Genomic DNA, 13,502 nt, shown 5'->3' with positions numbered 1-13,502 from the left:
TAAATTGACATTTTATGTATCTAATTGCAACTTTAAAAAGTTTGAGGGCCTAACTGACTTTATAGATAATGTTTGATGGCTTATTTGATACATTTAATGCAAAAAAGTGGTATTTATATTTACCTGGTATTACTGGTCACTAACAGGTAATTATGTCTTGATGACTAAATTGACATGTTTATGTATGTAATTGCAACTTTAAAAAGTTTGAGTGCCTAATTGGAATTACAGGTAATGTTTGAAGGCCTATTGATAAAGTTTATGCAAAAAAAAGTGACACATTTATATTTACCTGGTATTACAGGTCACTAACAGGTAATTATGCCTTGATGACTAAATTGACATGTTTATGTATGTAATTGCAACTTTAATTAGTTTGAGGGCCTAATTGACTTTACAGATAAAGTTGTATGGCCTATTTGATACATTTTATGCAAACAAAAGTGACATTTATATTTACCTGGTATTACAGGTCACTAACAGGTAATTATGCCTTAATGACTAAATTGACATGTTTATGTACCTAATTGCAACTTTAAAAAGTTTGAGGGCCTAATTGGCATTACAGGTAAAGTTTGATGGCCTATTTGATACATTTTATGCAAAAAAAAGTGACATTTATATTTACCTGGTATTATAGGTCACTAACAGGTAATTATGCCTTGATAACTAAATTGACATGTTTATGTATCTAATTGCCACTTTAAAAAGTTTTAGGGCCTAATTGACTTTACATATAAAGTTTCATGGCCTATTTGATACATTTTATGCAAAAAAAAGTGACATTTATATTTACCTGGTATTGCAGGTCACTAACAGGTAATTATGCCTTGATAACTAAATTGACATGTTTATGTATCTAATTGCAACTTTAAAAAGTTTGAAGGCCTAATTGACTTTACAGATAAAGTTTGATGGCCTATTTGATACATTTTATGCAAAAAAAGTGACATTTATTTTTACCTGGTATTATAGGTCACTAACAGGTAATTATGCCTTGATGACTAAATTGACATTTTATGTATCTAATTGTAACTTTAAATAGTTTGAGGGCCTAATTGACTTTACAGATAAAGTTGTATGGCCTATTTGATACATTTTATGCAAACAAAAGTGACATTTATATTTACCTGGTATTACAGGTCACTAACAGGTAATTATGCCTTGATGACTAAATTGACATGTTTATGTATCTAATTGCAACTTTAAAAAGTTTGAGGGCCTAATTGGCATTACAGGTAAAGTTTGAAGGCCTATTTGATACAGTTTATGCAAAAAAAAGTGACATTTATATTTACCTGGTATTATAGGTCACTAACAGGTAATTATGCCTTGATAACTAAATTGACATGTTTATGTATCTAATTGCCACTTTAAAAAGTTTTAGGGCCTAATTGACTTTACATATAAAGTTTCATGGCCTATTTGATACATTTTATGCAAAAAAAAGTGACATTTATATTTACCTGGTATTGCAGGTCACTAACAGGTAATTATGCCTTGATAACTAAATTGACATGTTTATGTATCTAATTGCAACTTTAAAAAGTTTGAAGGCCTAATTGACTTTACAGATAAAGTTTGATGGCCTATTTGATACATTTTATGCAAAAAAAGTGACATTTATTTTTACCTGGTATTATAGGTCACTAACAGGTAATTATGCCTTGATGACTAAATTGACATTTTATGTATCTAATTGTAACTTTAAATAGTTTGAGGGCCTAATTGACTTTACAGATAAAGTTGTATGGCCTATTTGATACATTTTATGCAAACAAAAGTGACATTTATATTTACCTGGTATTACAGGTCACTAACAGGTAATTATGCCTTGATGACTAAATTGACATGTTTATGTACCTAATTGCAACTTTAAAAAGTTTGAGGGCCTAATTGGCATTACAGGTAAAGTTTGATGGCCTATTTGATACATTTTATGCAAAAAAAAGTGACATTTATATTTACCTGGTATTATAGGTCACTAACAGGTAATTATGCCTTGATAACTAAATTGACATGTTTATGTATCTAATTGCCACTTTAAAAAGTTTTAGGGCCTAATTGACTTTACATATAAAGTTTCATGGCCTATTTGATACATTTTATGCAAAAAAAAGTGACATTTATATTTACCTGGTATTGCAGGTCACTAACAGGTAATTATGCCTTGATAACTAAATTGACATGTTTATGTATCTAATTGCAACTTTAAAAAGTTTGAAGGCCTAATTGACTTTACAGATAAAGTTTGATGGCCTATTTGATACATTTTATGCAAAAAAAGTGACATTTATTTTTACCTGGTATTATAGGTCACTAACAGGTAATTATGCCTTGATGACTAAATTGACATTTTATGTATCTAATTGTAACTTTAAATAGTTTGAGGGCCTAATTGACTTTACAGATAAAGTTGTATGGCCTATTTGATACATTTTATGCAAACAAAAGTGACATTTATATTTACCTGGTATTACAGGTCACTAACAGGTAATTATGCCTTGATGACTAAATTGACATGTTTATGTACCTAATTGCAACTTTAAAAAGTTTGAGGGCCTAATTGGCATTACAGGTAAAGTTTGAAGGCCTATTTGATACAGTTTATGCAAAAAAAAGTGACATTTATATTTACCTGGTATTATAGGTCACTAACAGGTAATTATGCCTTGATAACTAAATTGACATGTTTATGTATCTAATTGCCACTTTAAAAAGTTTTAGGGCCTAATTGACTTTACATATAAAGTTTCATGGCCTATTTGATACATTTTATGCAAAAAAAAGTGACATTTATATTTACCTGGTATTGCAGGTCACTAACAGGTAATTATGCCTTGATAACTAAATTGACATGTTTATGTATCTAATTGCAACTTTAAAAAGTTTGAAGGCCTAATTGACTTTACAGATAAAGTTTGATGGCCTATTTGATACATTTTATGCAAAAAAAGTGACATTTATTTTTACCTGGTATTATAGGTCACTAACAGGTAATTATGCCTTGATGACTAAATTGACATTTTATGTATCTAATTGTAACTTTAAATAGTTTGAGGGCCTAATTGACTTTACAGATAAAGTTGTATGGCCTATTTGATACATTTTATGCAAACAAAAGTGACATTTATATTTACCTGGTATTACAGGTCACTAACAGGTAATTATGCCTTGATGACTAAATTGACATGTTTATGTACCTAATTGCAACTTTAAAAAGTTTGAGGGCCTAATTGGCATTACAGGTAAAGTTTGATGGCCTATTTGATACATTTTATGCAAAAAAAAGTGACATTTATATTTACCTGGTATTATAGGTCACTAACAGGTAATTATGCCTTGATAACTAAATTGACATGTTTATGTATCTAATTGCCACTTTAAAAAGTTTTAGGGCCTAATTGACTTTACATATAAAGTTTCATGGCCTATTTGATACATTTTATGCAAAAAAAAGTGACATTTATATTTACCTGGTATTGCAGGTCACTAACAGGTAATTATGCCTTGATAACTAAATTGACATGTTTATGTATCTAATTGCAACTTTAAAAAGTTTGAAGGCCTAATTGACTTTACAGATAAAGTTTGATGGCCTATTTGATACATTTTATGCAAAAAAAGTGACATTTATTTTTACCTGGTATTATAGGTCACTAACAGGTAATTATGCCTTGATGACTAAATTGACATTTTATGTATCTAATTGTAACTTTAAATAGTTTGAGGGCCTAATTGACTTTACAGATAAAGTTGTATGGCCTATTTGATACATTTTATGCAAACAAAAGTGACATTTATATTTACCTGGTATTACAGGTCACTAACAGGTAATTATGCCTTGATGACTAAATTGACATGTTTATGTACCTAATTGCAACTTTAAAAAGTTTGAGGGCCTAATTGGCATTACAGGTAAAGTTTGAAGGCCTATTTGATACAGTTTATGCAAAAAAAAGTGACATTTATATTTACCTGGTATTATAGGTCACTAACAGGTAATTATGCCTTGATAACTAAATTGACATGTTTATGTATCTAATTGCCACTTTAAAAAGTTTTAGGGCCTAATTGACTTTACATATAAAGTTTCATGGCCTATTTGATACATTTTATGCAAAAAAAAGTGACATTTATATTTACCTGGTATTGCAGGTCACTAACAGGTAATTATGCCTTGATAACTAAATTGACATGTTTATGTATCTAATTGCAACTTTAAAAAGTTTGAAGGCCTAATTGACTTTACAGATAAAGTTTGATGGCCTATTTGATACATTTTATGCAAAAAAAGTGACATTTATTTTTACCTGGTATTATAGGTCACTAACAGGTAATTATGCCTTGATGACTAAATTGACATTTTATGTATCTAATTGTAACTTTAAATAGTTTGAGGGCCTAATTGACTTTACAGATAAAGTTGTATGGCCTATTTGATACATTTTATGCAAAAAAAAGTGACATTTATATTTACCTGGTATTACAGGTCACTAACAGGTAATTATGCCTTGATGACTAAATTGACATGTTTATGTACCTAATTGCAACTTTAAAAAGTTTGAGGGCCTAATTGGCATTACAGGTAAAGTTTGATGGCCTATTTGATACATTTTATGCAAAAAAAAGTGACATTTATATTTACCTGGTATTATAGGTCACTAACAGGTAATTATGCCTTGATAACTAAATTGACATGTTTATGTATCTAATTGCCACTTTAAAAAGTTTTAGGGCCTAATTGACTTTACATATAAAGTTTCATGGCCTATTTGATACATTTTATGCAAAAAAAAGTGACATTTATATTTACCTGGTATTGCAGGTCACTAACAGGTAATTATGCCTTGATAACTAAATTGACATGTTTATGTATCTAATTGCAACTTTAAAAAGTTTGAAGGCCTAATTGACTTTACAGATAAAGTTTGATGGCCTATTTGATACATTTTATGCAAAAAAAGTGACATTTATTTTTACCTGGTATTATAGGTCACTAACAGGTAATTATGCCTTGATGACTAAATTGACATTTTATGTATCTAATTGTAACTTTAAATAGTTTGAGGGCCTAATTGACTTTACAGATAAAGTTGTATGGCCTATTTGATACATTTTATGCAAACAAAAGTGACATTTATATTTACCTGGTATTACAGGTCACTAACAGGTAATTATGCCTTGATGACTAAATTGACATGTTTATGTACCTAATTGCAACTTTAAAAAGTTTGAGGGCCTAATTGGCATTACAGGTAAAGTTTGAAGGCCTATTTGATACAGTTTATGCAAAAAAAAGTGACATTTATATTTACCTGGTATTATAGGTCACTAACAGGTAATTATGCCTTGATAACTAAATTGACATGTTTATGTATCTAATTGCCACTTTAAAAAGTTTTAGGGCCTAATTGACTTTACATATAAAGTTTCATGGCCTATTTGATACATTTTATGCAAAAAAAAGTGACATTTATATTTACCTGGTATTGCAGGTCACTAACAGGTAATTATGCCTTGATAACTAAATTGACATGTTTATGTATCTAATTGCAACTTTAAAAAGTTTGAAGGCCTAATTGACTTTACAGATAAAGTTTGATGGCCTATTTGATACATTTTATGCAAAAAAAGTGACATTTATTTTTACCTGGTATTATAGGTCACTAACAGGTAATTATGCCTTGATGACTAAATTGACATTTTATGTATCTAATTGTAACTTTAAATAGTTTGAGGGCCTAATTGACTTTACAGATAAAGTTGTATGGCCTATTTGATACATTTTATGCAAAAAAAAGTGACATTTATATTTACCTGGTATTACAGGTCACTAACAGGTAATTATGCCTTGATGACTAAATTGACATGTTTATGTACCTAATTGCAACTTTAAAAAGTTTGAGGGCCTAATTGGCATTACAGGTAAAGTTTGAAGGCCTATTTGATACAGTTTATGCAAAAAAAAGTGACATTTATATTTACCTGGTATTATAGGTCACTAACAGGTAATTATGCCTTGATAACTAAATTGACATGTTTATGTATCTAATTGCCACTTTAAAAAGTTTTAGGGCCTAATTGACTTTACATATAAAGTTTCATGGCCTATTTGATACATTTTATGCAAAAAAAAGTGACATTTATATTTACCTGGTATTGCAGGTCACTAACAGGTAATTATGCCTTGATAACTAAATTGACATGTTTATGTATCTAATTGCAACTTTAAAAAGTTTGAAGGCCTAATTGACTTTACAGATAAAGTTTGATGGCCTATTTGATACATTTTATGCAAAAAAAGTGACATTTATTTTTACCTGGTATTATAGGTCACTAACAGGTAATTATGCCTTGATGACTAAATTGACATTTTATGTATCTAATTGTAACTTTAAATAGTTTGAGGGCCTAATTGACTTTACAGATAAAGTTGTATGGCCTATTTGATACATTTTATGCAAAAAAAAGTGACATTTATATTTACCTGGTATTACAGGTCACTAACAGGTAATTATGCCTTGATGACTAAATTGACATGTTTATGTACCTAATTGCAACTTTAAAAAGTTTGAGGGCCTAATTGGCATTACAGGTAAAGTTTGATGGCCTATTTGATACATTTTATGCAAAAAAAAGTGACATTTATATTTACCTGGTATTATAGGTCACTAACAGGTAATTATGCCTTGATAACTAAATTGACATGTTTATGTATCTAATTGCCACTTTAAAAAGTTTTAGGGCCTAATTGACTTTACATATAAAGTTTCATGGCCTATTTGATACATTTTATGCAAAAAAAAGTGACATTTATATTTACCTGGTATTGCAGGTCACTAACAGGTAATTATGCCTTGATAACTAAATTGACATGTTTATGTATCTAATTGCAACTTTAAAAAGTTTGAAGGCCTAATTGACTTTACAGATAAAGTTTGATGGCCTATTTGATACATTTTATGCAAAAAAAGTGACATTTATTTTTACCTGGTATTATAGGTCACTAACAGGTAATTATGCCTTGATGACTAAATTGACATTTTATGTATCTAATTGTAACTTTAAATAGTTTGAGGGCCTAATTGACTTTACAGATAAAGTTGTATGGCCTATTTGATACATTTTATGCAAACAAAAGTGACATTTATATTTACCTGGTATTACAGGTCACTAACAGGTAATTATGCCTTGATGACTAAATTGACATGTTTATGTACCTAATTGCAACTTTAAAAAGTTTGAGGGCCTAATTGGCATTACAGGTAAAGTTTGAAGGCCTATTTGATACAGTTTATGCAAAAAAAAGTGACATTTATATTTACCTGGTATTATAGGTCACTAACAGGTAATTATGCCTTGATAACTAAATTGACATGTTTATGTATCTAATTGCCACTTTAAAAAGTTTTAGGGCCTAATTGACTTTACATATAAAGTTTCATGGCCTATTTGATACATTTTATGCAAAAAAAAGTGACATTTATATTTACCTGGTATTGCAGGTCACTAACAGGTAATTATGCCTTGATAACTAAATTGACATGTTTATGTATCTAATTGCAACTTTAAAAAGTTTGAAGGCCTAATTGACTTTACAGATAAAGTTTGATGGCCTATTTGATACATTTTATGCAAAAAAAGTGACATTTATTTTTACCTGGTATTATAGGTCACTAACAGGTAATTATGCCTTGATGACTAAATTGACATTTTATGTATCTAATTGTAACTTTAAATAGTTTGAGGGCCTAATTGACTTTACAGATAAAGTTGTATGGCCTATTTGATACATTTTATGCAAAAAAAAGTGACATTTATATTTACCTGGTATTACAGGTCACTAACAGGTAATTATGCCTTGATGACTAAATTGACATGTTTATGTACCTAATTGCAACTTTAAAAAGTTTGAGGGCCTAATTGGCATTACAGGTAAAGTTTGAAGGCCTATTTGATACAGTTTATGCAAAAAAAAGTGACATTTATATTTACCTGGTATTATAGGTCACTAACAGGTAATTATGCCTTGATAACTAAATTGACATGTTTATGTATCTAATTGCCACTTTAAAAAGTTTTAGGGCCTAATTGACTTTACATATAAAGTTTCATGGCCTATTTGATACATTTTATGCAAAAAAAAGTGACATTTATATTTACCTGGTATTACAGGTCACTAACAGGTAATTATGCCTTGATAAATAAATTGACATGTTTATGTATCTAATTGCAACTTTAAAAAGTTTGAGGGCCTAATTGACTTTACATATAAAGTTTCATGGCCTATTTGATACATTTTATGCAAAAAAAAGTGACATTTATATTTACCTGGTATTACAGGTCACTAACAGGTAATTATGCCTTGATGACTAAATTGACATGTTTATGTACCTAATTGCAACTTTAAAAAGTTTGAGGGCCTAATTGGCATTACAGGTAAAGTTTGAAGGCCTATTTGATACAGTTTATGCAAAAAAAAGTGACATTTATATTTACCTGGTATTATAGGTCACTAACAGGTAATTATGCCTTGATAACTAAATTGACATGTTTATGTATCTAATTGCCACTTTAAAAAGTTTTAGGGCCTAATTGACTTTACATATAAAGTTTCATGGCCTATTTGATACATTTTATGCAAAAAAAAGTGACATTTATATTTACCTGGTATTGCAGGTCACTAACAGGTAATTATGCCTTGATAACTAAATTGACATGTTTATGTATCTAATTGCAACTTTAAAAAGTTTGAAGGCCTAATTGACTTTACAGATAAAGTTTGATGGCCTATTTGATACATTTTATGCAAAAAAAGTGACATTTATTTTTACCTGGTATTATAGGTCACTAACAGGTAATTATGCCTTGATGACTAAATTGACATTTTATGTATCTAATTGTAACTTTAAATAGTTTGAGGGCCTAATTGACTTTACAGATAAAGTTGTATGGCCTATTTGATACATTTTATGCAAACAAAAGTGACATTTATATTTACCTGGTATTACAGGTCACTAACAGGTAATTATGCCTTGATGACTAAATTGACATGTTTATGTACCTAATTGCAACTTTAAAAAGTTTGAGGGCCTAATTGGCATTACAGGTAAAGTTTGAAGGCCTATTTGATACAGTTTATGCAAAAAAAAGTGACATTTATATTTACCTGGTATTATAGGTCACTAACAGGTAATTATGCCTTGATAACTAAATTGACATGTTTATGTATCTAATTGCCACTTTAAAAAGTTTTAGGGCCTAATTGACTTTACATATAAAGTTTCATGGCCTATTTGATACATTTTATGCAAAAAAAAGTGACATTTATATTTACCTGGTATTGCAGGTCACTAACAGGTAATTATGCCTTGATAACTAAATTGACATGTTTATGTATCTAATTGCAACTTTAAAAAGTTTGAAGGCCTAATTGACTTTACAGATAAAGTTTGATGGCCTATTTGATACATTTTATGCAAAAAAAGTGACATTTATTTTTACCTGGTATTATAGGTCACTAACAGGTAATTATGCCTTGATGACTAAATTGACATTTTATGTATCTAATTGTAACTTTAAATAGTTTGAGGGCCTAATTGACTTTACAGATAAAGTTGTATGGCCTATTTGATACATTTTATGCAAACAAAAGTGACATTTATATTTACCTGGTATTACAGGTCACTAACAGGTAATTATGCCTTGATGACTAAATTGACATGTTTATGTACCTAATTGCAACTTTAAAAAGTTTGAGGGCCTAATTGGCATTACAGGTAAAGTTTGATGGCCTATTTGATACATTTTATGCAAAAAAAAGTGACATTTATATTTACCTGGTATTATAGGTCACTAACAGGTAATTATGCCTTGATAACTAAATTGACATGTTTATGTATCTAATTGCCACTTTAAAAAGTTTTAGGGCCTAATTGACTTTACATATAAAGTTTCATGGCCTATTTGATACATTTTATGCAAAAAAAAGTGACATTTATATTTACCTGGTATTGCAGGTCACTAACAGGTAATTATGCCTTGATAACTAAATTGACATGTTTATGTATCTAATTGCAACTTTAAAAAGTTTGAAGGCCTAATTGACTTTACAGATAAAGTTTGATGGCCTATTTGATACATTTTATGCAAAAAAAGTGACATTTATTTTTACCTGGTATTATAGGTCACTAACAGGTAATTATGCCTTGATGACTAAATTGACATTTTATGTATCTAATTGTAACTTTAAATAGTTTGAGGGCCTAATTGACTTTACAGATAAAGTTGTATGGCCTATTTGATACATTTTATGCAAACAAAAGTGACATTTATATTTACCTGGTATTACAGGTCACTAACAGGTAATTATGCCTTGATGACTAAATTGACATGTTTATGTACCTAATTGCAACTTTAAAAAGTTTGAGGGCCTAATTGGCATTACAGGTAAAGTTTGAAGGCCTATTTGATACAGTTTATGCAAAAAAAAGTGACATTTATATTTACCTGGTATTATAGGTCACTAACAGGTAATTATGCCTTGATAACTAAATTGACATGTTTATGTATCTAATTGCCACTTTAAAAAGTTTTAGGGCCTAATTGACTTTACATATAAAGTTTCATGGCCTATTTGATACATTTTATGCAAAAAAAAGTGACATTTATATTTACCTGGTATTGCAGGTCACTAACAGGTAATTATGCCTTGATAACTAAATTGACATGTTTATGTATCTAATTGCAACTTTAAAAAGTTTGAAGGCCTAATTGACTTTACAGATAAAGTTTGATGGCCTATTTGATACATTTTATGCAAAAAAAGTGACATTTATTTTTACCTGGTATTATAGGTCACTAACAGGTAATTATGCCTTGATGACTAAATTGACATTTTATGTATCTAATTGTAACTTTAAATAGTTTGAGGGCCTAATTGACTTTACAGATAAAGTTGTATGGCCTATTTGATACATTTTATGCAAACAAAAGTGACATTTATATTTACCTGGTATTACAGGTCACTAACAGGTAATTATGCCTTGATGACTAAATTGACATGTTTATGTACCTAATTGCAACTTTAAAAAGTTTGAGGGCCTAATTGGCATTACAGGTAAAGTTTGAAGGCCTATTTGATACAGTTTATGCAAAAAAAAGTGACATTTATATTTACCTGGTATTATAGGTCACTAACAGGTAATTATGCCTTGATAACTAAATTGACATGTTTATGTATCTAATTGCCACTTTAAAAAGTTTTAGGGCCTAATTGACTTTACATATAAAGTTTCATGGCCTATTTGATACATTTTATGCAAAAAAAAGTGACATTTATATTTACCTGGTATTGCAGGTCACTAACAGGTAATTATGCCTTGATAACTAAATTGACATGTTTATGTATCTAATTGCAACTTTAAAAAGTTTGAAGGCCTAATTGACTTTACAGATAAAGTTTGATGGCCTATTTGATACATTTTATGCAAAAAAAGTGACATTTATTTTTACCTGGTATTATAGGTCACTAACAGGTAATTATGCCTTGATGACTAAATTGACATTTTATGTATCTAATTGTAACTTTAAATAGTTTGAGGGCCTAATTGACTTTACAGATAAAGTTGTATGGCCTATTTGATACATTTTATGCAAACAAAAGTGACATTTATATTTACCTGGTATTACAGGTCACTAACAGGTAATTATGCCTTGATGACTAAATTGACATTTTATGTATCTAATTGTAACTTTAAATAGTTTGAGGGCCTAATTGACTTTACAGATAAAGTTGTATGGCCTATTTGATACATTTTATGCAAACAAAAGTGACATTTATATTTACCTGGTATTACAGGTCACTAACAGGTAATTATGCCTTGTTAACTAAATTGACATGTTTATGTACCTAATTGCAACTTTAAAAAGTTTGAGGGCCTAATTGGCATTACAGGTAAAGTTTGATGGCCTATTTGATACATTTTATGCAAAAAAAAGTGACATTTATATTTACCTGGTATTATAGGTCACTAACAGGTAATTATGCCTTGATAACTAAATTGACATGTTTATGTATCTAATTGCCACTTTAAAAAGTTTTAGGGCCTAATTGACTTTACATATAAAGTTTCATGGCCTATTTGATACATTTTATGCAAAAAAAAGTGACATTTATATTTACCTGGTATTGCAGGTCACTAACAGGTAATTATGCCTTGATAACTAAATTGACATGTTTATGTATCTAATTGCAACTTTAAAAAGTTTGAAGGCCTAATTGACTTTACAGATAAAGTTTGATGGCCTATTTGATACATTTTATGCAAAAAAAGTGACATTTATTTTTACCTGGTATTATAGGTCACTAACAGGTAATTATGCCTTGATGACTAAATTGACATTTTATGTATCTAATTGTAACTTTAAATAGTTTGAGGGCCTAATTGACTTTACAGATAAAGTTGTATGGCCTATTTGATACATTTTATGCAAACAAAAGTGACATTTATATTTACCTGGTATTACAGGTCACTAACAGGTAATTATGCCTTGATGACTAAATTGACATGTTTATGTACCTAATTGCAACTTTAAAAAGTTTGAGGGCCTAATTGGCATTACAGGTAAAGTTTGAAGGCCTATTTGATACAGTTTATGCAAAAAAAAGTGACATTTATATTTACCTGGTATTATAGGTCACTAACAGGTAATTATGCCTTGATAACTAAATTGACATGTTTATGTATCTAATTGCCACTTTAAAAAGTTTTAGGGCCTAATTGACTTTACATATAAAGTTTCATGGCCTATTTGATACATTTTATGCAAAAAAAAGTGACATTTATATTTACCTGGTATTACAGGTCACTAACAGGTAATTATGCCTTGATAACTAAATTGACATGTTTATGTATCTAATTGCAACTTTAAGAAGTTTGAGGGCCTAATTGGCATTACAGGTAAAGTTTGATGGCCTATTTGATACATTTTATGCAAAAAAAAGTGACATTTATATTTACCTGGTATTATAGGTCACTAACAGGTAATTATGCCTTGATAACTAAATTGACATGTTTATGTATCTAATTGCCACTTTAAAAAGTTTTAGGGCCTAATTGACTTTACATATAAAGTTTCATGGCCTATTTGATACATTTTATGCAAAAAAAAGTGACATTTATATTTACCTGGTATTGCAGGTCACTAACAGGTAATTATGCCTTGATAACTAAATTGACATGTTTATGTATCTAATTGCAACTTTAAAAAGTTTGAAGGCCTAATTGACTTTACAGATAAAGTTTGATGGCCTATTTGATACATTTTATGCAAAAAAAGTGACATTTATTTTTACCTGGTATTATAGGTCACTAACAGGTAATTATGCCTTGATGACTAAATTGACATTTTATGTATCTAATTGTAACTTTAAATAGTTTGAGGGCCTAATTGACTTTACAGATAAAGTTGTATGGCCTATTTGATACATTTTATGC

Source organism: Ipomoea triloba, chromosome 16 (genome assembly GCF_003576645.1).
Source record: "Ipomoea triloba cultivar NCNSP0323 chromosome 16, ASM357664v1".
NCBI lineage: Eukaryota > Viridiplantae > Streptophyta > Magnoliopsida > Solanales > Convolvulaceae > Ipomoea > Ipomoea triloba.
The sequence above is the reverse complement of the archived record's forward strand: the minus strand, read 5'-3'. Positions refer to the sequence as shown.